The sequence below is a fragment of the Thermobia domestica genome, chromosome 3 (genome assembly GCF_964235325.1).
Source record: "Thermobia domestica chromosome 3, izTheDome1.hap1.1, whole genome shotgun sequence".
In the NCBI taxonomy this organism is placed as follows: Eukaryota; Metazoa; Arthropoda; class Insecta; order Zygentoma; family Lepismatidae; genus Thermobia; species Thermobia domestica.
In genome coordinates, this window is record NC_137456.1 from 182,171,696 (window position 1) to 182,199,168 (window position 27,473).

At 36.9% G+C, this 27,473-nt stretch overlaps 1 protein-coding gene across 2 annotated transcripts in view; it reads right to left on the reverse strand.

Annotated features, from left to right (window-relative positions):
* The window catches only part of Scgdelta (sarcoglycan delta), a 589,315-nt gene that overhangs the window by 425,282 nt on the left and 136,560 nt on the right, over positions 1 to 27,473 (reverse strand). Inside the window, exon 1 of one of the 2 annotated variants that reach the window (XM_081752055.1) lies at positions 24,791 to 25,055. The exons of the other annotated variant lie outside the window; for it this stretch is intronic. The gene's annotated coding sequence lies outside the window, so the exon portion shown is untranslated. Of the gene's footprint in view, positions 1 to 24,790; positions 25,056 to 27,473 lie in introns of those variants that run through there. 2 annotated transcript variants of the gene reach the window in all.

Consider the following 27,473-nt stretch of genomic DNA (forward strand, 5'->3'; position numbering starts at 1 on the left):
TTTCTTCTAGACAACACTGACTCTTAATTTTACAATTTAAAGCATACTTATCGCTATTTTTATTATGCTCAATGAATTGATCTAGAACTTAAATTGTGTATAACTTGAAACCAGGAGCCTAGATACTATAACATTTCACATGCTTTAATGACAGGTCGAGGTAAAGTATATATATATATATATATATATATATATATATATATATATATATATATATATATATATATATATATATATATATATATATATATAATTTATTCATCCTCTTGTCCGTGATTGATCTCGGCTCTAAGCAATATGGATGATTGGGAAGCCTGAAAGGAAATATACGGTATGTTTCTTCAAATTCGACTTTTTTCTCTATAGTCATTGGAAAATTATTTAGTTATAACATTATGTATATTTCAACCAATAGGCTCATTTGCGAAACCTAAAAAGAAATCAAGTTAATTAAAATCGTTAACTGTACGCCATAAGTTGTAGAAGCTAACCGTTGGCAAAAGAGCTGCTAGAATTATAGCCAATCACATATATTGTTACAGACGGCTGTGGGTGCTGTTGTTCACTCTGAGATATGAATCTTCTCAATAAATCTCTGTTAGAAACTCAATCAGACTAAATATTCTTTGCTGAGTGAAAGTCGGTGAAACGGACATACCGTTTCCCCTCTAAGATGAGACAAAAATCATAGTGTAAATCGGTAGTTAAGTCAGTAGGCGACACGAAAATTGGCCAAAGGGAAGACACCATCAGAGAAACATGATCCTAGGTTTCAAACCCTATGGCCTCACTGGCCTCACTAACTGCCTTTAACAAATAACTAGATATAGACCCTATTATTAGTACACTATGTGGTTATTTTTGATATCTTGGGTACTATTACATCCAAAAGTTTCTTTCCTTTTACATTTTTTTTAATTCAAAGCCTTAAACATACTAAATTTTAGTGCTTGATTCGTGAGAGTAGGTTGGGATACATCCACCAATATTTTTAGCGTACTTCTGGTACGTGAACCACATTCAAAAATTGCCATCTAGCATCTCCTTTTCTAAAATTACATAAATCGTAAAGTATTCTATTTAATCTGTTCTACGTTTTCATTTGAACAATCTATTTATATTCTTATTCTTTAAGTCTGTATTTTCATAGATGTTGCGTTTATTTAAATCTGATATCTAAACTTACATTTGAAGAATGAAAATTCAAAGTACGGTATATATGTATATTCAAACGGATGTAAATGCTCCCCTAAGCCATCTCTTGGAAGTGAGAAACAGTAGTGAGAAAACTCTGCCATGTACTCATATAACATGATTTTTTATTTACTGATTGATTGTGGAGTTAATAGGCACATCATTATGGATGCATTTGTTTCCCGTTACAAGGAATTTGATTTTGTATGATTACACTAGTCAACAGTGAAAATGCTCCGAAGATAAAACTAACCAATTCTTACTAATTTAAGGTGCTGCTAACGAATATGAAATTAGTTTTTGAAGATTGGTTCTGGTTTCAAAGAAATAACCCGACTAGGGATGCACGCGAGACGAGACGAGACGAGAAATGCAAAAGTATCGTCTCGTCTCGCAGCCTCAAATGTTGGTCTCGTCTCGTCTCGCAAATGTGAAGTCTCGTCTCGCGTCTCGCATAAAATTTTGAGTCTCGTCTCGCGTCTCGCGCGAGACTTTCTCGCATGGTCTCGCAGTCTCGCATATATTCTGGTCAAAATTTTGCAATGTGTTATTCTATGGCTGTTAATGAATGATGATGTGATATTCTGTCCGAAGGCAGGTATTTGACCTAAAAGTCTCTTGGCAAGCTGAATTCTTGGTGGTTTACCATTGCTTTCCATGGGATGAATGTTCATAACATCCTAAGGAGACGGAATCTAAAGTTCAACATGGTATCCGAACTTGTGTCCCCTCCGCTCCAAATTAAAAGAAAAGTTGTGCTGGAATTTGATTCCTGGACCATTAATTTTCGTCAAATTAACTCTTTCCGGTACCCGGCTTTTTGGGCTATTTTTTAGACTTTCAGTCAAGCAGCTACTGCATCGTCACTATTTATCCTAGGATCATGATATATACCTCATTCTCTTCAGAATGAAGCTGGCTTTCAAATGGTACCACTTGCATGCTCATACCATATACCAGGAGCGAGAAAAATTATGTCTAAGGGAAAATTACGGAGGGAATTTTCTCTCGCACTTTGGGCCCCTCTGGAGCGGCCCTCTGTGAACGTACCCATCTAAAAAATCTGATAAATAGTACTTGGTATACTAAATGTGTGTGCCAAATTTCAAGTTTCTATCTTGAATAGTAAGGGCGGAAGAAATTTTATCAGGAATTCCCACCATGCCCCAAATTACCGTAAAACGCCATGATCTCAGGTAAAAAATTTCCTGAGACATCCCTAATTACCATAGGATCATGTTTCGCCCATCATTCTCATCAGCATAGAACTGCCTTTCAGGCGGTATGACTCACATGTCTCCATCATGTATCTAAGGCGGGAAAATCCCGAAAAAAGGGATTTTTTGGGTCTAAATATCCTTTTTTCAACTTTTAGCCCCTCTGGACCCCCTGTTTTAACGCAGAGATCTGAAATAATCTGATAAATACTACTAGGTGGGCTGAATGTTTGTGCACAATTACAATCTTCTAGGTGCAAAAATAAGCCCGCAAAAAATAATACCGAAAATGTCCAAAATTCCCCTATACAAAAATATATTTTCATAAAAATTCCGTGACACTTCCCTAATTACCCTAGGGTCATGTGTCGCACATCATTTTCTTCAGAATAGAACTGCCTTTCACTAGGTACCATTCACTTGTCTCCATCATGTATCTAAGGCGGGAAAATCGCGAAGAAAGGGATTTTTTGGTAAAATATCCCTTTTTTCAACTTTTTGCCCCTCTGGATTCCCCTCCCCCATGTTTTAACGCAGAAATCTGGAAAAAAATCTGGTAAATACTACTCGGTGGACTGAATGTTTGCGTAAAATTTCAATTCAACGTGTAAAAATAAACCCGCCAAAAATAATGAACATAGACCTGCCCCGCAATATTAAAAGAAAATATATATTTTAGAGTTATGACGTCATCACCTCCTATGTCTCGACGCAGGAAGGTGTGAAACCATACGTAAGTTTTCTACAATGCCTCTGGACTTGAAAAACAAAACAAAAAAAAAAAAAACTGGACGAAAAAGCTCAAATAGGAGAGTTATAACGCAATGTACCATGAAACACCCCGTATGGTACAGATTGTACCATGGGATCCCCAAAGGGTTAATATCATAATTTACAGCAAAACCAGCATAAATTGTTGCTGGATCCAACATTGTTTTCCAGCTTAGAGGTCTCCAGCAATATTTGGCTCTTCTAAAATATCGTCGCCACTATCAACATTTACACGTTTTGGTCGTTTCCTTGAAGGGTGATTTTCCATTATAAAGATGTTTCTATACCACCAAAAGCGCTTGTAGACAACAAAAGAACTCCTCACAACACAATATGACCCAATTCTTTTGGTTCGTTCGCGCTTGTAGCAATGTTGCATTATCGCATTTTATCAACTTTCGCTTTCAATTTATATAGTGTTGCCAGATCTAGAAAATAAAATTACTGACTAATATAGGGCCATTCCTACCATCTCGCATCAAACCTATAGGGCCATCCTACCAAACCAGTGTTTGAATTAAACTTCCGAACTAGAGGGGGATGTTTTTGATAAATATATAGAAAGAAAATACTTATTCCATGTAAAAATATCATGTTATTTCTGCGAGCCGGACCCGGGATAAACTTTGACGAGAGGGGATTTCCCCGCCATCCCCTAACATAAATCGCTAGTAGTAATGTGAAAAAGACAGAAACAACAGAAATATCACATTTTGCAGCAATAGGGAGTCTTATTCGCTTTTCAGACCAAAAAACAGAGCTTCATGTATTCGTACGCGCCCGCGTGTATGTGTTTGTGTCGCAAAATAAAGTCCTAAATCGATGTTGTAATAAATTTCCAATTTACAAAGCTTTTCTTTTTTAATGATGTTTAGAAACTAAAGAAGGCTTTAATTCTAAACATCAACCTTGAATAATAATAAATCTCATAAAATGTCTATTGCCCCAATCACTTTTTTGTTCCTGGAGGCATTAACGCTCAACTTAGAAAATTCAATAAATGTAAAATCACTAAATATATAATTACATCTAATTCATAAATGTTGCGAGACTGCGAGAAGTCTCGCGAGACTTCTCGTGTGAGACTTAACTGAGGCTCGTCTCGTCTCGCATGGTTTAGTCTCGTTTCGCGTCTCGCATAAAATTTTCAGTCTCGTCGCGAGACGAGACGAGACTTCTCGCGTCTCGCGTGCATCCCTAAACCCGACGTGCTCTGCTGGGCAAATTAAGGGTTCGTGGCAACAGGAGCTGTCTACTTATTTGAACAAACTTCCATTGTTTGATGGTTAGTTTCATTGCTATCCTTAGGGACATACGCAGGGGTGGGTCCTGCGGGTCTTGACACCCCGACTTGTTTGTAAATTTAGTCTAATTTCAGGTGCAATTTTACAAATTTTATTATAATTTAGCTTCAAATTGTATTTGGACCCCCGAAAAGCTTAGGGCCTCTTCCAAAATAAATTCCTGCGTAGTCTCTGGCTATCCATATTTCTCGCACTTCATCGCTAACAAAGAAATATCAACCACTTCACGGTTTAGTTTGTATTGAAGAGTTTGCCAGAGAAAACATGTTGTGTAACGTTCTTTTGTAGCTTTACAATTTGCCATCTCGGACAGTTGTGGTGAGATATTGAGTGGGTGCTGTTATTATTATTATTATTATTATTATTATTATTATTATTATTATTATTATTATTATTATTATTATTATTATTATTATTATTATTATTATTATTATTATACTAATTATTATTATTATTATTATTTATCGTTCTATGACTATACTAAGCAGAAACATGTCGCGTAAATATGTTTGGAGTGCAGAGCAAATTGTTGTTTTTAACGAAGTGAAGCGAAAAGTGGAATTTCGCTCCTATCATAAAGAAAGCCCATCACTTGTACTTTGGCTGTAAAGTGGGAGATGTGGACAAGAAGTGAGCACCACATATATGTTGTAATACTTGTTCTACAATTTTGCGGGACTGGCTACACGGAGAAAGGCCATGCGTGCCATTTGCAGTTCCAATGATATGGAGAAAACCGACAGATCATACTTCAAACTGCTATTTTTGCATAGTTCTTCCAATTAAAGGTCTATCCAAAAAAGAAAAAAAAAATACTGTTACTTATTCAAATATTCCTTGAAATGTTCGTCACTGTGCCACACTCTGAAGAGCTAAAGGTTCCACAACTTCCCGTACCTTACTCCAGTGTTTCACCCGATGAAGAGCAAAAGGCGAACAATGTCGACCCACATTGTCAAATTCTGCTGTAGATTCATCGTCTTCCACTGATCCTAACCTCACAAAACCAAAATATCATTATCTATTCACCATATGATACTCAACCTGAATTAAATTACCTGGGGTTGTCAAAAAGTGGCGCAGAACTGCTGCCATCCAAAGTCAAGAAGTGGGGGAACTTATTCTGAAGATCTAAAAAGTGTTTGTGTTTTGAACACGTCAGAATCCCTAAACAGTATTTTCAGTGGAAAGTGACATATTACGTTGTAACAATGTAGACCTAACTGGTCTTATGAGTAAACTTAACATAGACGATAATCTTGATGAATGGCGGTAATTCATAGACGCATCAAAACATTCTTCAAGTATATTCCGCGTAAATTTCTACAAATTGCTGAAACTAAAATCAGGTAAGATCCCTTATTGGCACTCAAATTCGCTAACTCCTTAATGATTTTGAATTTGATGCAGTGTTAGAAAATGAGGAGAGGATTGCATGAGATTCTTTCTGAAAAGTGGTGACGAATGTTTTGGGAAACGAGCGGTCTCGAAACTATAAGGAAGTAGAGGTGCACCTAATACCTTCTACCAAGCAATAGGATGTAATGTATCACTAAAAATAATATGTTGCAATCCAATATAGATTTCTTCCCAGAAAATTGAGTAGCAGTCATTGATGAACATGGGAAACATTTCTACCAAGTTATATCTATGATAAAGAAACGATATCAGGGCTACTAAAGCAACCCTACTCTTGTCGATTGTTGTTAGACAGAAAATTTCCAATTTTACCTCAATTTCCCCTTTTCTCATACAACACACACACGCACACACATATTATAATGATACCACTTGGAAGCCTGTTTTATTCTGAAGAGAATGGCGTATAAGTCATGATACTCAAATAAATAATATTGTTCGGATTCATTGGATTTTATAGTTATCTCACTTTTTCCTATATGAAATTTGGTATTGTCTAGCAGAACTGAGAATGTTTTTTTCCGTCACAACTATTGTAGGTATTACAATGAAACTTGGCGCATGTATTACTTATAAACTACAGTAGTTTTAAAGGTAAATTATATTTGGGTGCCTTTAGTCGAGGTCGTACCAGGGGGTTCTACATTTGAAAAAAGAGATTTTTGGACGGGAAATTCCCAATTTTACCTTAAATTTCCCTCACCTTATACATCATGTACACATGTTCATAGTACCATTTGCAAGCTTGGTTTATTCTGAAGTGAATGACATATGAACCAAGATAATCGGATGAACAGAATTGAAGCAATAGCTACTTAAGTGAAAGACCAAATAGAAAATTCAAGAATTTTGTCAACACTACATAACACACATTTCTATCGATTACACTTAAACTCGAACCAATTCATCATTTTTATTTTTATTTTCGTCTTCAGCATCCTCACTTGTATAAGAAAATGTACTTTTCTTTTCCGAAGCATGAAAAAAGTTTAAATTTGTTATTCAGTGTTATTTATGACCAATTCTTTCGGACATAATTATAGAACAGTGTTAACGGGGAAATTCAAACTTGAGTACAAACTAAATACAACTTTCTTACAAGGCTGTCTATAATATTTATTATAAATTAACTAGAAATGGTTATGAAATTTCACTTGGAGTAGTAGTCTGAAGAAGGAAGTGATATACTTCCGAAACTGTAACATTTCTAGTTAATTTATAATAAAGATTATAGACAGCCTTGTAAGAAAGTTGTATTTAGTTTGTGTTTAAGATGGACACAAGGCCTTTTTATCACAATATCCATGTTGTTCATTTTCCGAGTCTTCAGAGGAAAATTGATGAATGGAAGGATGACAAAAGAAAGGAAATTAAGATTGAAGAACAACGGAGATTCTTAAATAAGTGCTTAGAAGAAGGCGTAACTCCGAAAGGACTAGTGGTAAAGAAAAAAGGTGTAGAGTGCAAAACAGTAAGGATTTCAGTTGGAGTAGTAGTCTGAAGAAGGAAGTGATATACTTCCGAAACTGTAACATTTCTAGTTAATTTATAATAAAGATTACTTATAGACAGCCTTGTAAGAAAGTTGTATTTAGTTTGTGTTTAAGATGGACACAAGGCCTTTTTATCACAAATTTGAGTAGTGGTTCAGAACCCATTTGTGCCTGTCTCACATGTCAAAGAAGGAATATGTATTTGTCATATATATTAGACAATTTGAATCGAAATAGCAACTTGAGCTTTTGTTGCTTACGAGTATGAAACTCATATAAACGAATTTTATATAAATCTCAATGCACAGATTTTTTTTTTCAAATATCTAATTTATAATTCAATTTTGGAGATTTATACACCTATATAATTGTGATTTCATACTGGTATTTCTCGCTATCTGTGAAATGGAATCAATATTTTAAAATGAACTAAAGTACGGAAGGTATAACATCGTTGGCTTCCCGCGAAAAGTTGTAGTGACGTTTATGGTGAGTGGCCAGCTTTGTTACTCGTGGCTCGCTGAGCGCAGTAGTCAGTTAGTGGTGATTGGCTACCTTCTTACCACATCCCCAGTGACGAGCAGGTAAAAGCGCGGGAAGTCAACGACGTTATACCTTCTGGACTATAGTTAGTGTTTCCTGTTATTTTTAACGCCTGACAAAAGAATTACTTCCTTGGAGAATGTGATCTCAGAAAAAAAAACGCTGATCGAAAGATAACGAGAGGTGCTAGGTCCACGGCTGAGTGGATACCTGCAAAATTCCTTCTCTGATTGGTTCCAACGACATTTCTAGGTTGGATGAGCACAGGGAAGACTTTTTGCTCTCTTATTGAAAATTGAAAGATATGATAAAATGTGGCACCTTGAAATGCGTTATACCCAATTTTACTATTTAAAGCATACTTATCGCCTTTTTTTTTATTGTGCTCAGTGAATTGATCTAGAACTTAAATTGTGAATAACTTGAAACCAGAAGCGTGGATACTATAACATTTCACTTGGTTAAATGGTAGGTCAATATCAACTACCATGCTAAATTTGATTCCATTCCTATGAGTTCGTTGTAGGCTATGACCTTTTTCTTTTGAAAAATCTGACTCAAAATTTGAACCCACATAATTCGGGAACCGAAAGCCTGCACAACGCAGTATTCTACAGTTTGGGTTCAAAAACCTCACCACTGAAGTCTCGTGTGGCCAAACTTTCACCGCTCAAACTGTCGCGTGGCCAAAAAGAACCTCGGGGGATGGAATCTTGTCTGACCAGAACCTCGCGGGATGAAATCTCGTCTAGGGCAAAATCTCGCTGTGTGAAATATCTAGGGACAAAATTTCGCCATAGCGATTTCTTTAGCTTAGAATGTTCCAAATAAAGTTGTATGTCTTATGCACTTAAAATAGCTTATAAAGTTACACCTCCATTAATGGACAGATTTTTTGTCCAGGTAAGAATATACTACCTTGATCAAACATTTCCCGGAATCACCATCGTCTGGCGCTCTCGATTACCTGATTTGACTTTTTCTTTTTTCGTGGGTTGCTACACCTTTAAGCAATATTCCCTCCCAATTTGAACATCACAATTTACCAGTTGTGAAAGTGACGCAGTGTTGAGTACATCTGTTTAAGTGCATGTTTCGACTTTTGCAATGGGGTTAATTTTGCAACAACGAGCGTGTGCGTTAAAAACGGATTCAATGGTGCAAAGACCTTGGAAATGTTGAAAAAGTGTTTCAGCAATGATGCTTTAAAAAATTACATAAGAACCAGCGGTTTACTAGTGGCGAGCACCCACTGAACCAAGGCCGAAAAACCCACGTCATTTTCAGTCGAAAAAGTGTGATTACAACGGTATTGTAAGTCATGAATTTCTGCCAGAAAGTCAGACAGTCAACAAGAAGTATTATTTGGGCATTATGAAGCATTTTCGTGAAGTAATTCATCTCAAAAGTGGGCAAACAACTCGTGGATTTTATATCATGACAACGCAGCATCGCACAAAGCTATCATTATTCGCGAGTTTCTCACCAGAAACGTAACGAATACCAGTCTACAGGCACCGAATTCACCGGATTTAGCTCCGTGCGACTTTTGCCTGTTTGATCGACTTTAGAAATCATTACAGGGAACGCATTTTAGCAGACGAAGGAGATAATACGAAAATCGAAAACGGCTCTGATGGACATACCTAAAACCGAGTACCACAATTTGTTTTGAGAACTGGATCAAGCTGGCGTGCTCGCAACGACTGGCATAAGTGCGTTGCAGTCGATGGAGATTACTTCGAAGAGGACAACATCAATTTTCAGGAATAAAATTGTATTTTTAATTTCGTGAGTGAATTCCGGGAACTTTTTTTTTTATCAAGGTAGTATGTATTATTACGGGATAGATCCCTTTATTTCTCAAACACTTTCATATATGGACATGTACATCCTCCTCCTCCCCCGTCCTCCGAAACGTATTGCTAACATACTATTTTATCTCTTCCTAACGGAAAAGAACTACTCTCAATTCAAATGTATTTAGTACAGAAAATTTCACCTCTCTGCATTTTAAAAATGAACCTGAATACAGGACGTTAGAAAGGAAATTCATTTCAAGTGGTTCAACCGTTTTCAAGTAATGATGACACAGACAACATCGACTTATATCTAAGTGTGGAGAAGAAACTATATAAATTACCCTCTTCGCCATTAAAAGCTGAATTATCGAAACCGCTGTAGACGTTTCCACTTATTTTGTAATGATGAGTTTCTATACAAAATTTCATTTTCTCTACTTAAGGGATTCGTAATATGCTAGGTTTTTGGCATAATTATGAACCCCTACTAATATTCGCAGTTTACTCTCACCAAATAATTTAAATAAAATAGATTCTATGAATAATATCTCCTAATTTGGATTTCTTTCACAGTTATATAAACATTCATTTTGGTCCCTCAAGTTTTTCACTTATTGCGTCTAATTTAATCATTTTCGAATTCTCATTCTAATTATTTTGACTTCAGAAACTCTTATATAGTTATATAGTTATGGTGAGGTTTAGTCCCTGTGAGGGTTTGACCAGGTGAAATTTTGGACGGCTAGGTTTTGTCCACGTGAGATTTTGGACCACGAAGTTTTGGTCAGGCGAGATTTTCGCTAGATGAGATTTTAGACTGCGATATTTCGGGCACAAGATTTTATTAATATTTCATATTGCACACATTTATACAAGTCAAGGTTTACCAGCATGCCAAGTTTGATTAAGACCGAGTTCAGTTATATATTTTTTTTATTTTTTCGAAAATATGACTCAAAATTTGATAGTTCATAAGTCAGGAATCAAAATCCTGCACAACGTAGTATTGTACACATACAACAAATCAAGATCTATCGACATGCCAAGCTTGATCTCGATTGCATGAAAAATAGTGCTTTCAGCCTCGGGACTGAAAAATGACGATAAACTCTGATCAAATTCAAACCAAAAAGTAGTGCAATAATTTATACGCACATTTTCGTTTCGTTCAGCATTTATTTACTTTTAATGTACCTAAACTAGTGATTTCTTTTCCTTTAATGTGAGAAAAATCTATGTCAAAATTTACATTGTATTCAGTTTATTTTAACCCTTGGGTCAATCCATCTGAAGTGGTCCAGAAATGGCGAAAATGGTTGCTCGACCATCTCCGAAATTTATAGAAATTGGCGTGTGATGAGACTTGTGTATGAGAAAATTTACATTGTCATGTGTACAAGTGTTCCTGAATGGCGGCCATCTTTGTTGCCGGTGGAGTGCCAATTTTTGCATTTGCAAGCGTTTACGAAAACTACAGTTGCTCAGGGCGTAGAAATCACACGAACACCAAAGAAAAACGAATGTTTAGAGGAGAGACTGAGGTACACAGAGAACATATACTCTTGATTCTAAATAAATATACAGGGTTGCAGACCAATACATCAAATCACCAGAAAAAGTACTGAAAATTACACTTTTAAAGGGGCTCTATTTTGGAATGGGATAAAGTGGGTGGTCCAGTTTTGTGCTGAATACTATTGCATGTATAGAGTCTGCATAAATATGTTGCATACGTACTCCTTATCTTTGTACGTATAAAAAAATCTAACAAGGAACGGACATGAACGTGTCATCTGGACATCCTAATCAATCTTGGTCCATTCGATAAAATAACAAAGATGTTCATAAACAAAAAATAGCTGCCATGGACAACCAAGTAAGCCCCTGGGGCCCATTAACCTTGTTAGTATAAAGAAAATCGTAGACTCGCAGTGAAATAGCTATTGTATCAACACTGTTCATTGGAAAGTCATGGTTTATATTTCATTCTATTCAACATGAAACAAGCTTTACAGAGGTGCTATGTATTGGGGCCCATAACGTACTTGGAGAGGGAAAATTGGAAGAGTGTCGGGAAAATTCCCTCCAAAAAATCCCTCCCATCAACTTTGGATCTCTCTGGAGTGGCACCGAGTAAAGCTCACAATCCCCTCGAAAAATACTATAGGGGATAAGAAATGACTGTACCAAGCTTTGTATTGATAGACGGAATAAATATGAGGAAAAAGCTTGTATACCAATACACGCTTTCCCTCATATCTATTCAGGCGAAATGAAAAGGAATGAAAATATGAAAGAAAAGTTAAAAACATACTGGTTCGCAAGTTTGAAGATAAATCAGTGAGCAGAACAAGTGAGCACAGACGAATGGTCGGTGGTAAGAACTTTATATACATGAAACTTCAGAAGACTTTTTTGGATATCGGAGTGAATGCAAGATTATGAACCGTGTGTTATTGAAACTTTACTAATGAAATTATGGGAAATGTGGAAATGTGGAAATGTAATAATACCGAGGAAGTTAAGAAGATATAGAGGGTGATTCTTTATATGGTTTACAACTTCAATCAGTTCTACTTCTTTATTGGAACCATATACAGACTTGGTTAATATGTCATTATACTATAAAACACTTCACGTTTTTGTGACAAATTCATTCTGGCTCAATGTGTGCACCTGCGGTCATTCTGAACACATCCCAACGAAAGTCGATTTCCTGCCAAACAGTAGCCAGCATTTCGGGGGTAACGTCCGCGATGGATGTTGTGATGCGATGTTTCAGTTCATTAACATTATCAGGTGGGGGAGGTATGTACACCTTATCTTTCACAAACACCCACAGAAAGAAGTGAAGTGACGTGTAATCTGAAGACCCTGGTGGCCAGGCAAATGGTCCACCACGACCTATCCACTTATAAAGGAAACGCTGATCAAGAAATTCCCTTAATTCTCATCAAGTAGTGTGGCGAGGCGCCATCTTGTTGCCACCATAAGCGACCATCGTGGTCATCTTCATCTAACTGTGGAACAAGGAAGTTCTGGAGTATATCAAGATAGGCGATGCCGGTGATGGTGCTCTCAGCAAAGAAGAATGGTTCATATACTTTTGCTCTGGAAACATCGCAAAACACGTTCACTTTTTGGCTGTAATTAACCAGCTCCATGTGCGCATGTGGATTTTCCGTGCCCCAAATACGACAATTGTGTGTGTTGACTCAGCCGGAGAGGTGGAAAGTTGATTTCTCACTGAATACCACATTGTTCAAGAATGACTTATCACCGCTAATGCGATCCAACATGGTGACACAGAATTTATGTCGGGTATGTTTATCCGCTTCACTCAGTGCTTGAACCAAGGTCAGTCTGTATGGCTTCGTGGACAAACGCCTACGCAATATACGAAAAACAGTAGTCTGAGGGATACCATTTTCTTGTGATGCACGTCGTGTAGATTTTCGAGGACTGCGGTCAAAACTCTCCCTAACAGCTTCCACCACATTGTCAGTCGGTGAGCGTTCTGGAGCCTTTGTGTGCCACACAGAACAACCTGTTTTAACAAATATCCAGTGTCATTTCTACACTGTTGGTTTTCTTGGTTTTTCCTTGCCGTATTGTGTGCGGAAATTACGCTGTACCTAAGCACACATTTAGCTATTTCCGTACCAGTGAAAGGATCTATTTTTAACGACTGACCGGTGGCGCCGCGTGTGGTCAACCGCGCAACTACGGTACTCATTACGTGAGTCAAACTTGAAGTGTTTTGTAGTATAATGACATATAAACCAAGTCTGTATTTGGTTCCAATAAAGAATTATAACTGATTGAAGTTGTAAACGCTATAAAAATCACCATGTACATATTTTAATAACAGTCCCATGCCGTAAACATCGCCAACACCTAGTGGCACACTTGCCGGTAAATATCGATCGTCCATATATCGACATGTCGAAGGATTGCCGCTAGTGTGCCACTGGCGGCATGGTTTCGTCTAGTCGAAACAGATATCTAGAGTCGGGGTGTTGAAGTTACCACTACGTAGCAACGAGAACTTCATTTTGGTCCGCACTCCTTCGATCCATAACGGAGAACGCAAAGAGACCAACACGAACTATCTCCCGCCAGTCGTGTGCATGCGGTTATTATTATATAGACTATTATATTTTTCCTGACGAATTGTTCTTACAGTGAGTTTCGGGAATCAAGATCAACCCCTGCCTCTACATCATGAATTGAAAAATCTTGAGACGAGTGGTGCGTATAATTGTATGAATTTAGATAGCAACTATCGCCAATCATTAGAAAGTGAATATGGGAGAAATGTGAAATAAAGTAAATAGACGCGCGTCATTTTCTTAGAAAATTACGTGGCGTACGCATTTAGTCTGATCCTATATAGTTATAGTCGAATAAAGCAGCACTCTGATTGGTCAAATTAAAAGGACCTCAACGATTTATGCCTCTACAAGCGAGGTATTCTTCATCACTTATGTGGCGAACTCGGCAGAACACGCGCGTAGTAATCATAAGGTTGGTGGTGTGCACCCACCCCGGCGTACTTTCTCTTTTAGTGTTTTTAGATTTGCCTTAATGTAAACAAATCACGTATATAAGCGATTTAACATATTTTGGGAGAGTAATTTTGTGGTTCTTGGCATTTAGTCGCGTCTCTTCCGTTGGTGGTATAATTTTCAAAATGGAAATGGGGTCACCGCGGATCGTCGCTGCGGGTCCGCCAATTTTTGGAGAAATATCGGTAGTTGCCCATCAGTGGTCCACCGACGCTTACGACATGGGGAGTTCTCATACTTGTGTCTACAAAATAGGCAACTGTGTCTGTTCTTTTATAAAATGCAATATTAAGTCATTTCATTCTTTTCCACAAAGTTTTAGAACTTTATACAAAGGATGTTCAAAAAGTTTTGCACAGTGGTCTCTATTTTTTTTTAATTTGTTGCAGGGGGAGAATGAATTTTTTTGTGAATATACTTGGAACATTTAGCTATACATTGAGCCTGCTCAATGTAGCCTCCATCAGCTGTGACGCATCTGATCCAACGTTCTTTCCTTGATGTAAATGCACTTTGGTAAAATTCTGGGGATTTGACTTTTACACCATCGCTTGACATAGGAAATAAGGTCTTTCACACTATCAAATGTTTTACCGCGCAAGTGGGCCTTCAGACGTGTTTTGCTCTCAGGTTCGGACAGAAACTACCATGTTTCATCCTGGCTAATGACGCCGTCAAAACACTGTTTCCACTCTTCAGTAAAGGTCGTCACGAGACCCTCGCACACATCCTTCCTCATCTTTTTCATTTCTCTTGTCAATAATCTAGGCACCCAACGTGCACAGATTTTTCTGTACCCATGTGACTGTACCACTGATACCACACTACCCAATGACAAACCAGTCATTTCAGCAAGCTGTCGTGTCGTCACACATTTGTCATTTTGGATGATTTGATTAATGGTCTCCTTATTCACACCACTCACTACCGACGATGGTCTACCACATCGTGGATTGTCCAGTAGAGAGAAATGACCTCCTTTAAACCTCTGCAACCACCTCTGGATACTGCTGTGATCCAATGTGTCCACCCCATAAACAGGAATCAACTTCTTGTGAATCGATATGGCAGAGTCATCGTCGGCCTTTAAGAGAAACTCCATCACCGACCGTTGTCGCAACCTGGCATCTACTTCACGGTCCATTATGGCTCACCTGTAAATAAAAGAAAATACGTTTATATACCAACTTATAGCTAAAGGTTCCAAGTATGTTCACAAAAAATTTCATTCTCCTCCTGCAACAAATAAAAAAAATTAGAGACCACTGTGCAAAACTTTTTGAACACCCTTTGTATGTAGTCTCTCACATTGGAATGCATTACTTTGAGTGGTGTTTTTTTCGTTTTCATTTTCCACTTCAAACGACAACAATCACTATAACAAGAAACTGACTTTTAGTTCTCGCATGTTTTGGTCACTATAAAAAATGCAGAAAAGCACTCATACTTCCCCTCCATACAATTCTTTCAACTAACAGCATATAAACTCACAGCAGTGCCTCAGCAAGCAAACGCACGTACTCGTCACACACCCGTGCTCTATCTTGTCCGGGCCAGAATTGAGAGCGTACTTTACATTCTACTTTCAGAAAAGTAACATTTTTCATCGTGTATCTGTTCTAAACTATAGTTACGTTTCTGAAAATTGAAACACAGAGAACGAATGGCCCGAGTTAATCCAAACCTTGCGAATATGGGTAAGGTTGTTATAGGAGGAAATGATTAACATTTCAGATAGATGGCGTTCACGTACGGCCGGAACAGCTCTCGTAACATTACAAGTTTGTAACCATTACAATTTCAACTTTAAAATTTAAATTTAGAGAAATAAAAAAGAAGAAGAAGAACAAAGAGCAAAGAGCCTCTATCTCTTCTGGCTACTACATTAGACTATGGCTAGGACAAGTAGAGTTATATGTCACGAGGTTTGCATTATTGCGTTTGAGAGCTATAGGATTCCTAACTATAGCTAACCTATAGCTACAGCTACACCTAATCCTTAATTTTAGTAAAATATATTGAGACTATACCGCAAAGTACAGTACGTGTAGAGAGAGAGAGAGAGAGAGAGAGAGAGAGAGAGAGAGAGAGAGAGAGAGAGAGAGTGAATGAGAGAAATTTCTACTTTTAATCAGCTCAGAAGTTATTTTTAAAAAGTTAATATCAATTTATTACGAATTTTAAGTAAGGTATTGCATCTTGATAGCTCTATCCATTGATTTAATCTGATGCTTTTCCTCTTTCCACGCTGTTCTATTCTATTCTGAAATTCCTTTCCTACCCAATTCGAATCTGATGATTTTATCCTGTTTCAAATTAAAATCGGTATCATTATTGAACATACACAGTGACTGCAGTAAAACAACAAAACATATTTAAATAGGCCTTTTCCTGGAGAGATAATTTTTAGCATATCACACTAGGATATAAATAGCTTCATGAACCAAGGGGAAAAATACTGTTGGGAACTTCGTTTGTTGATGTAAGGTGTATGTTTTTACAAAAAAAAAAAAAAAAAAAAAAAAAGTTTATTAGTATGTTGAATAGCATGCACCTTTGCAGTAATTAAAATAACTGGAAAACGAATCCTAACTGAAAATTATGTGCTGTTTGAAACACCTTCTGTATACCCAAGTAATTAGACCTGATGTTCGCCTCACTTTCTGGCGTCTATACACCCATGACTGTGATATCCAAGAGCAATTGTTTCATTATCTTGCACGACTTTTGAGTAAAGGTATTTCAGTATTTTGTGGTCCATGTTCGAGATGAGTCCAAGACTTTTGAGACTGAACTAAGTCTCATCTCAAATCAGAAGTGCTTATTACGATCTCGGTCTCGTCTCGATTTATAATCATCACTCTAAGCCTTGGTACCATCTCTAATTTTTAAGGAATAATTAACACTTCTGACCAGAGTATATAAACTTATTTATTAGGGACGGCCAAAATTTTCCGGAATCCGGATTCCGGAAATTTTGTTTTCCGGAATCGGAAAATTTACTTTCCGGAATTCGGAAAAATTCCGGAATTCGGAAAAATTCCGGAATTCAGAAAAATTCCGGATTTCGGAAAAATTCCGGAATTCAGAAAAATTCCGGAATTCGGAAAAATTCCGGAATTCAGAAAAATTCCGGATTTCGGAAAAATTCTGGAATTCAGAAAAAATCGGAATTTTTCCGAGATCCGGAATTTTTCGGATTTTACTTTCCGGATTCCGGAAAGTAAAATTTCTGGAATTGGCCATCCTTAGCTAGTAGCTGTTAAAAGAGAAACACAATAATGAATAGGCTATATATACTGTATTAATTTGTTGTAGTTGAATATGTCTTTATCATTTACGTAGACAATTGCTACTGCAGTTATTTACTACTTTATGAGAAAGGTCTTATTTTCACACACAAAAAAGTCGCCGGTATGTCTCAAACATCATCGCGTTCCCACCTGCAGCTGCTCCAAAGCACTGCAAACTACTTTTTAACCAGGCGAAAGGCAGTGAAGGAAAATAAATCTCAACAAATATTCTAATAACATTCGCTTATTGTCAACATACCTATAGTGAGCGTAGAAAGTGTTCGTACACCGTACTTTATATTGAAAACAGCTAGCATGAGAACGGGAGGTGGAAAATATATATATAACCAGAATTAAGACTACACATCCATACATTTTATTTCTATATACAAGAGAAAGGCCAAACAAACACAATCACTGTTTTGTTCAGAAGAAAAGAGAGAATTCCTTTTTTGTAAACGCAAAAAGTCACCGTACACTTATGCTTGAATTAATGCTTATAAAGTATATTACGTTATTTAATATTTTGTGGGATTACCCTGTGAATTAATGATTGTCTGTAGTCTTCGTGGCATTGATTTCACCTGTAGTAGTTCGTAGTTCTGTAGTTTCGGGACTGATTATGTCCCATTCTTCTTGAATAGCTTTTCTTAGGCCTTCTTTAGTAGACAAGCTGTGCCTTCTGATTCTTGTCTCCAGAACAGATCATAGATGTTCTATGGGGTTCATGTCTGGGGATTGGGGAGGTGTGCGAAGCTGTTTCAAGGTATTATAGAGTCAGGGGCGGATCCAGAGGGGGGCGATCGGGGCCATCGCCCCCCCCCCACAAGAGGAAACTTTTATTTTATATATAAATAAACCCATCCATAACAAGTTTGGAGCTCTTAAAAGTAGCAGTATTACCGCCGACCGCCCCCCCCCAGAAGTCCGTCCTGGATCCGCCCCTGGCAAACCTTGCAGACAGGCCTCGTTCAACAGTACAAACAATAATTGCGATGTATAATGTTTCTATCACTGTGCGAAACCATAAAAAGATAATAAAATAATAATAATAAAAAAAAGAACTGGAAGACCAAGAGTGTTGAGTGAACAAGTTAAACGTTACATTATTAGGGAAAGAAAAAAGGTTCCAAAAAGTAGTGCTGTGCAATTGGCAACGGATCTGGAAACACGCGGTGTTAAAGTATCAGCCAGTACAGTGCGGAATATTTGCAGGGTATCATGGTCGGATAGCCAGGAAAATGTTCTGGGTGAACAAGACAAATCGTATAAAGAGACTAAAGTTTGAAAAAGAGTATAAAGATAAGGGATCAGGCTTCTTTCTGGAATAGGGTCATATTTTCGGACGAAAGTAAATTTAATTTTATCGAGTCCAATGGGAGGCGTATGGTATGGCGCAAGGTGAATACAGAGATGAATCCTCAAAATCTCGTCCCTAAAGTAAGACACAGAAGTGGGTCCGTGCTCGTCTGGGGTTGTATGAGTGCCTCAGGAGTGGGTCGTCTCCACCTTATCGATGGAGTGATGATCCACAAAGTGTATATTAACATATTAAAGGAATATCTCCATACTAGTGCGCAGAAGATGGTTCTTGAAAACAATTTATTGTTCAGCAAGACAACGACTCCAAACATACAGCGGAAAATACTCGATTGTGGCTACTCTATACAGGGGCGGATCCAGGACGGACTTCTGGGGAAGGGGCGGTCGGCAGTAATACTGCTACTTTTAAGAGCTCCAAACTTGTTATGGATGGGTTTATTTATATATAAAATAAGAAAGTTTCCTCTTGTGGGGGGGGGCGATGGCCCCGATCGCCCCCATCTGGATCTGCCCCTGAGGTTTGCTATCTTTCTCAAAGACTTACCCTTCTTATGCACTTTAATAATTACTTTTCTTGTCTCCTCATTTGTTTCTGTTCGGTTGCTTCCCATTTCGACAGCCCACTGTGCAGTTTTTTCACTCCTATTCACAACTAAACTCATTCTGTTACTCGTCATGCTATACAGAGGTGTATACGCAGGTGAATACTAGTGAACCCCAGTTGTGGTATCTTTGTTTCGTATTCGTACGTCAGGTGTACGATTACTTTTTGCGTCTACTCTATACATTTTCTACGGAATTTATTTACTTTCTAACCATTAAACTTGTCTTTGTGGTTCTTTATTGATATATTCATAAAGCTTAGTTTTCATAATTCATATTGTGTGTGTTATTACACTTCTTAAATTTTCTGTTTCTTTTTCGCAGGCATTCTCGTTTCAATAGCATAGGTGTACGAACACTTTCTGCGCTCACTGTATGTACAGTAAACACAAATTTACAATTTTTGACTTTACGAAGTATACAATGTAATTGTTCAATAATTAACATAAGCAGGCATTCATTAATTTATATTAATATAATAGTTAACAAAACTAATAAGCGGGTGATTGATGACTCAGTGGTAGAGTTTTCATCTATGGTATTCTAACCCAGGACATGTGGGTTTTCGATGGCTAATTTTGTGTTCGAAAATTTTCCCGGTGGTACTCTTGGTACCCTTTCTTATATTTGTTCCATCATCACTCATTAACGAATTTAGTTTATCGTAACTCTATAGCCATATATTCATTCTGTCCGTCAGTGAAACAAACAGTCTCAAAAACTATCTGATGGATTACCAATCAATTTTGGCCATGATGTACAGAGTCAATAGTTAAGAATCGAGTTCCCTGATGAATGTAATATTCAAACCGGAAGCGGTACAAATCAACCATTTCCGGTTTTAATGTTAATCATTATATAGTAAATATGGTAATAGATAGCGAGAAGCGGTTTCCAGTAATCGACATATATAACATTCATGTAGATAGAATGTTACCCAGTTTGTGCATCTGCTGAAAATAATGAGCTTAGGTATTTAGAGAGCATTTTCCGCTTTAGAAAATGTGTGCTTGGTAAAGAATGTAGAGAATTAGCTGAGTCAGGCACATAGCTAGAATATGGTAATAGGAAGGGGGGGGGTCTGTCACGAAATACTGTGGTTATTTACCAGGGGCTCAATCATTCTAAACTATTTTATTGGCAACATATATTGGTTCGTTTAGCCAAGATTTCTAATGGGGGCATGATATGAAATACTGTGGTTACACACCAGAGGCTCGATCAATCTAAATATTTTACTGACAACATACCCATATTGATTGGTTAGGACAATAAAATGAGGATATATTAGTAAGTATTTTAATAAGAAGCTATGAAGAAATCTCGAGTAAAATAATATAAAAAAAGTATTGAAAAAGATATCGTCTTCCGAGGTCATTCGAACGGTGTCGAGAATTTTGCGTCTGGGAAATTTGCGCCCTACCTCAAGAACAGGGAAAATTGCGCCTGCGATGTACCTCCACCGGGAAGTTTGAGCCCTGCGAAATAAAAGAACCTATTGGAGCTTACGCATTTGCTCGGAGGGGCTGACATTACAGCATAAACAATCCTCCCCCCACAACCATGCCATTTATGATTTATTTTCATTGTGGCTATATAAGGGGAGAATAAACTTCAATATAAGCCAAAAGAACACAACGGATCAACGCAATCACTGCTTCTTCCAGAGATGATTTTGGGGGAACACTGGCCTCCCCAGAGCTCTCAGAGTGCCCCCTCGGAGGAGACCAAAATAATACGTCTATAATATAATAATAAATAGAATAGTACCAGCAGTGACCCCCCTCCGGAATACTAAATGTGCCCCCCGGAACATTTTTTCTGAAAGAACGACTGAACGCAATTGTGTGTTTGAAGTGTAATTCCAGCAAGTAAACACACTGTACATAGTTTTCTTGATAATATTACTGAACTGATTTTACATTCACTTTACATTTTCTTTTCTATATTTTGTGTCCTGAAAAGCCAAACAACTCGCAAGGATTGTGAACAGAGATATCTGGGTAGAGCCAAACAGCCTTTTGTAGATTAAATTATACTCTTTGATTATATTAATAAATAATTATATATCAGTCATTTATACGTTTATTGTAAATTTTGTAGTATAATGAAAAATTGTATTTGTATGGATTGCCCTTTAGTGAACTAAAATTGTATTTTTTTCATTTGTTCGGAATATTATAACGGATGGAGTAACTCACTGAGACGATGAGAGGCAAGCCTAGTTCAAGTGCGAGTGGAAGTTACTTTACACAATACAATAATAAGTTGAATTGTAGGGCGCTAACATCCCAGTGCAAATATATAGCCGGCGCATTTTCCCCTCTTTTTGGGGTAGGGCGCACACATCCCAGTGCAAATATATTGCGAGCGCATTTTTTCCTATTTTTGTGGTAGGGCGCAAATTTCCCGGGCGCAAAATTCTCGCATTCAAGGAAAATATAATGTCCGTGAAGTTGACAAGCCACTTATGTCAGACTCCAATTTCGACTTTAAACGTCGCTAGTGCTACGTTAGTGTTCGATAGTGACGCAAATCGTTAGTACTCCAACTGCATGCCAACACGCCCACTTCTAAGAATCATCTCAAAAATGAGGTTAACCGTTAGAGCAAGTAAGTGTTCATTGGTGCCATTAACATTAACGTTAAAGCCTCCATCGTACGGCCCTTTAAATAATAATAACACCACGTTTTTTGCTAGTCTCAATGCGTCCCTATATTCTCGCGAACATTCTGACGTGCCCAAGTTAGTTACTTTTTTTTTGGGGGGGGGACTATTGTTTATCTGTTATTGTTTATTGTTTATTGCTAGTCTGCAGAGTAGTCCTTACATTAATATGCCATTGTCCTTGATAATCATTGCGTATTTACAAGCAATTTGTTATTACTGTTAGAAGATATCAAAAAACAACAGATAAATTCTACTACTTAACGGTTCATATTTTTCTTTTACAGTACATAAACGATTAATAATAATAATAATAATAATAATAATAATAATAATAATAATAATAAGACTATTCCAGCATAAAAGTTTTCTATTGCATCACACTGGCAACAAGCGACGTATATTTTAACTTCATAAAAAATCGTTTCTCACGATTTTCTGGAAAACTACGTATGATAACATCTTCATTATGTCAAGTTGTTTATCTCAGTGTGATATATGTCTTACCTCTGGACAATATCACAGTAAAACAAAAATTAAATATTAGGAGTACATCGTACTTTTGGACTACATCTCATTAACCATGGGAAGATTGAGTAGTGTATACTTTAGGATGTAAGTTTCAGCTTAACTTGCATCATACATTCTTAGGATTACAAAAAGGAAATTTGTTCGTTTGCATTTGAACAAAATTCTTAGGATTACAAAAAGAAAAAATATTTTTTCCGAATTCCGGAATTTTTCCGAATTTCGGATTTTTTCCGAATTCCGGAATTTTTCTGAATTCCGGATTTTTTCCGAAATCCGGAATTTTTCCGAATTCCGGATTTTTTCCGAAATCCGGATTTTTTTCGAATTCCGAAATTTTTCTGAATTCCGGATTTTTTCCGAATTCCGGATTTTTTTCCGAAACCCGGAATTTTTCCGAAATCCGGAATTTTTCCGAAATCCGGAATTTTCCCGAAATCCGGAATTTTTCCGAATTCCGGATTTTTCTGAATTCCGGATTTTTCCGAAATCCGGAATTTTTCCGGAATCCGGAATTTTTCCGAATTCCGGAATTTTCCGATTTTACTTTCCGGATTCCGGAAAGTAAAAATTCCGGAATTGGCCATCCCTATTATTTATTAAAAGGGACCGTGGTGGCTCAGTGGTAGAGCGTTCATCTCTGGTGCATGGGGTTCTTGATTCGATCCCAGCTCTCTCCAAGTGAATTTGTGATGGACAAACACCGTGTGCGTGGGTTTCCGAGGGATTCTCCCGTTTCCTTTTACTTTATTCATTCCACTATTTCATTCATTTCTCATCATCACCGTCTCCTTTAGCCTAGCCGGCATAACTGTGGGACATAAAACTGAAAGATTTCATTTCATTTCATTATCTATTAAAACTACAATAGAGTGTAACGGTTTCGACAACTTAACATTATCTTTATCAGATACTAATTCAGAGTTAGTGTCTGATGAAGACAACGTTAATTTGTCGAAACCATTACACTGTATTTTAGTTTTAATAAATAAGTGTATATACTCTGGTCAGAAGTAAGTTCCAGAGTCCCTTTAGTGAGTTCCAGAGTCGTGATGGATAGAGTTACTCTAATTCTTACTTCTACACTACTTTTGGACTAAGTGAAAACTTTTGAATTGAGTAAGTTGGGTTAACCGTTATCTAAATATGTTAATATCACAATCAAAAAGAGATAGTTTTCTTCAAAATAATATGAATGTACAGAAAGATCTTCGATATCAACGAACAACTCAACTATCAAGCTCTAAAATTAAACCATTATTATTCTTGAACAGAGAGAAATAATAAAAACCAAGAAGAATATTAAATATATATCTAACAAATTGTTTTTTAATCGTTGAATGACTGTAGAGCCACTGAAACTTTACTTAATATTTGATCAAATATACAGTTAACAGAATCCTGTGACAAGGTGGATTAATTTGATTGTAATTGATTAAGATGTAAATTATTTAATTTGTTGTGATAGTGAAAAGACATATAAACTTTTTTATGCACATAGCACACCTATATGTTTCCCAGTGTAAGGTCTCTATGAATAATCTATTCCTAAGGCTGTCGTCAATCCGACCATTAATGTGCTGAAATTCATTTAGGAACCAAAAGATTCCCCATTATATAATTTTATTCCAACTGTGATTAGTGATTACTCAGAAAGTTAGACATTAAATGGGCAATACTCAAATTCTAGTTATCTCTAGCGCTGTAAGTTTCAGTGAACAATCCAGGTTGAATCAATTCTAACGTTTTGCTAAGCTACGATGCTTTTCTAAAACGTAGTATAAAGATCCTGCTCTTTTTTGTTGAAATAATTAATCTTATTGGCCATTGTCGCGGAAAGATTTCTGTAGTTTGATAATTGTATCGATCATTGTTAAAAGGGGATTAGGTTTCAGTACATTTAAATGGATATAATCCCTTTTAACAGTGACCGATTCAATTATAAACTAAAGTTTTTCACATTATTTCAATAGAAGTAGTTGTACCTAAAGATTTGTAGATAAATGAAACAAACAAACAAACAAACAAACTTCTTTGCTGAATGGCAATCGGTTTCTCACTCACCTGGAAATTAAGATAACATCCTTTGCAAGTCTTACAACTTTTGGGCACTTAACGATATTCTCTCTAGTACATCCATCTGCTGTAATCTCTGCAAGATAGCAGCATTCACATTCAGTTAAATCGTCTTCTTAGTTTTTCATAGTGTTACCATTGTTGTTTCAAAGATATCAAGAACAGTTTCATTTCACCCACAGGAACACAGGTAGACAAACAAACATTATCTTCAGCAACAGTTCTCTCGTATTCAACAGGTCATGACATCATCCGGATGGGTTTCCGTTCTCTCTTTTTCTCTTTCTCTAGATCTTGGCTGGCTATGCATTCATCCCACGCAGCCCCTCCCATGCTCTCTACTCGCAACAAATAGAGTGGCCGTCCCTCAAACAAAAAAGGAATAACGAAAACAAGCTGGCATTGTGACGACGATGAAGCTGCAATATGCATATATTATTACATGTCTTTCTCTCTCTCTTTCTTTATCATTCTTGTTTTTATTTACTCCTCTTGATCCATCCCAAATACTTTCATTCACCTCAAAAGCTTTGTTCACTAACCGCTGTCAAGGTCGCAGTGCAATTACCTCCGCGATGTATAAGGAAAAAATCTGCTTCTTTATTTCTCTCCTTGTTTTATCAAAAGTAGTGGAATCATCTGTGCTTTGTATAAATTATGCATTAATAGCATCTGGTTAGTTTAAGCATATTTCTGTCAGATTTTCTTCCAGTTTAACAAACTTTCAATTTACACAATTGCTTAATCACATTTATTCATATTTTTATGGAATGATTATACTTAATAAACCTTCATATATTATGCTATTGCCATATGTGTTGGTATGTATTATGTATAGGGTTGCCAGACATCCCGGTTTTCCGGAACAGTCCCGGTTTTTAATTAGGGAATTAACTGTCATGAATAGGTTTTCGGGACATCTGTTTGTCCCGGTTTTCGTTCTTCAGATTGAAAACAATTCGGACAGCAAGAACTAATATGTCTCACCTAAAAACGGAATGTTTTCGGAAGATTTGTGCAGCGAATTTTACTAAACAAACAACAAGGAGTTTGAAAATCCACTCTTTCGTCCTATGGGTTGTTTAGCTTCCAGATGGAGAGAGAAAAGAATTTTAAAAGTATTCAAGAGGGGCATATGGTAATTTCTCGAGTATCACTTTCAACAGAAAAGAACGTACTTTTCCCGATGACGCGCTTTAACTGCTAGTTATTTTATACTTCAATCGGCAGCACAGAGAGTCGAGGTACTGGCCTAAAGTGGATGATTTTAGTTACTCTGAACGTACTGTTCTAAACTTCCATTCTGCTACATTAGACATTTCTTATACGAAGTGCCTGGAAGAGGTGTCGACTCGTGGTTTTAAATTTTCACTTTTATTATTAATTTCAAGTATTGCTTACAGTGACAAAATCCATTGTTAGCTTATTTTGTTTTGGAAATCATGCTAACTGCGCCTGTATATACCTTATGACCTGGCGGGAAAAGAGTTCAAGTGGTTTGTGGACTTACCGTATCAAGGGGAGGGGGATTTAGTGCACCTTAATAATAAAACTATAATTTTTGCCAGCCAGTTGAAAAGATAATGTGTAATAGAGAAATCTGTGTTCTTGCGAAGGGTCATGTAAAGCTTTTGCTTGCTATATTAGTTTCGCAAATAATTAGTCTAAGAGTCCGAAATCTCTCTTATATGTTTAACATATTTGATGTGAAGAATTAGCTTCATTTTTCGAATAATTCACTGGTGCAGTGGCGTATTTACGATTTTGTTTCGGGGAGGCTTTGCTAACTTTCGGGGGAGGGGGCTTTGCCTGGAATTGTGAAAATTCTGCAAGATATTTCATTTAATTTACTATATTAAGTAAGATTTCGAGAGGGGCTTAATCCCGGAAGCTCCCCCCTTAAATACGCCACTGACTGATAGTATTGTAAGAGTAATGTGGAAGGTTACCTGAGTGTCTGCCGCGTTTGTCTCCATAGTCTTACATCTAAGTTTCATTTGAAATCCCACTTTAACTATTACAGAATTGAGTTGTCTTTAATATACTTTCCCATGTGTGGATAAATATTTCTAAAGATGCTGTGTACGCATTGAATAATTTTGAATTTATATTTTTCCTTTATCTGATAATTTTTCAGTAATTTTCAGTTAAGATTCCGTAACAACTTACTCTAGGTATATCTCTTGTGTAATTAATTTGGTACTGCTTTTTTTTTTAATAGCAAACTTCTGCAGAGCCTGCGTTAGTCTTTAAGAAGATTTACTTTTTGTTTCTTGTTCTCAATTTAGCGTAAATATATTTTTTCTTGCTAAATTTTAAATTTCTTTTAGGGCACTGTTTCTGATTTAGGTGATGAAGCAACACAGAAAAAACAGTATCTCTTTAATCATAAATTGGAGGGTATGTTGTAATTGGCGCAATATTTAGGACCTGTTTAAAACAACAAATCAAAATCCAGAATAAGGGACGGAAGGCAGTTCTTCTTATGTTTCCTTTTCACATTCTTTATACATCCCTTGCGGGGCTTCATTTGTGATAACTACGAATAGAATTAACTGGAAAATTCTGAGTAGTGACCTGGCAAAGACAGGTAATTTGATTGATTCTGACCAAATGAATAGGAACCCTGACCTTATATAGAGCCTGCGATTGGTGTATCTTTTTTTCGTTT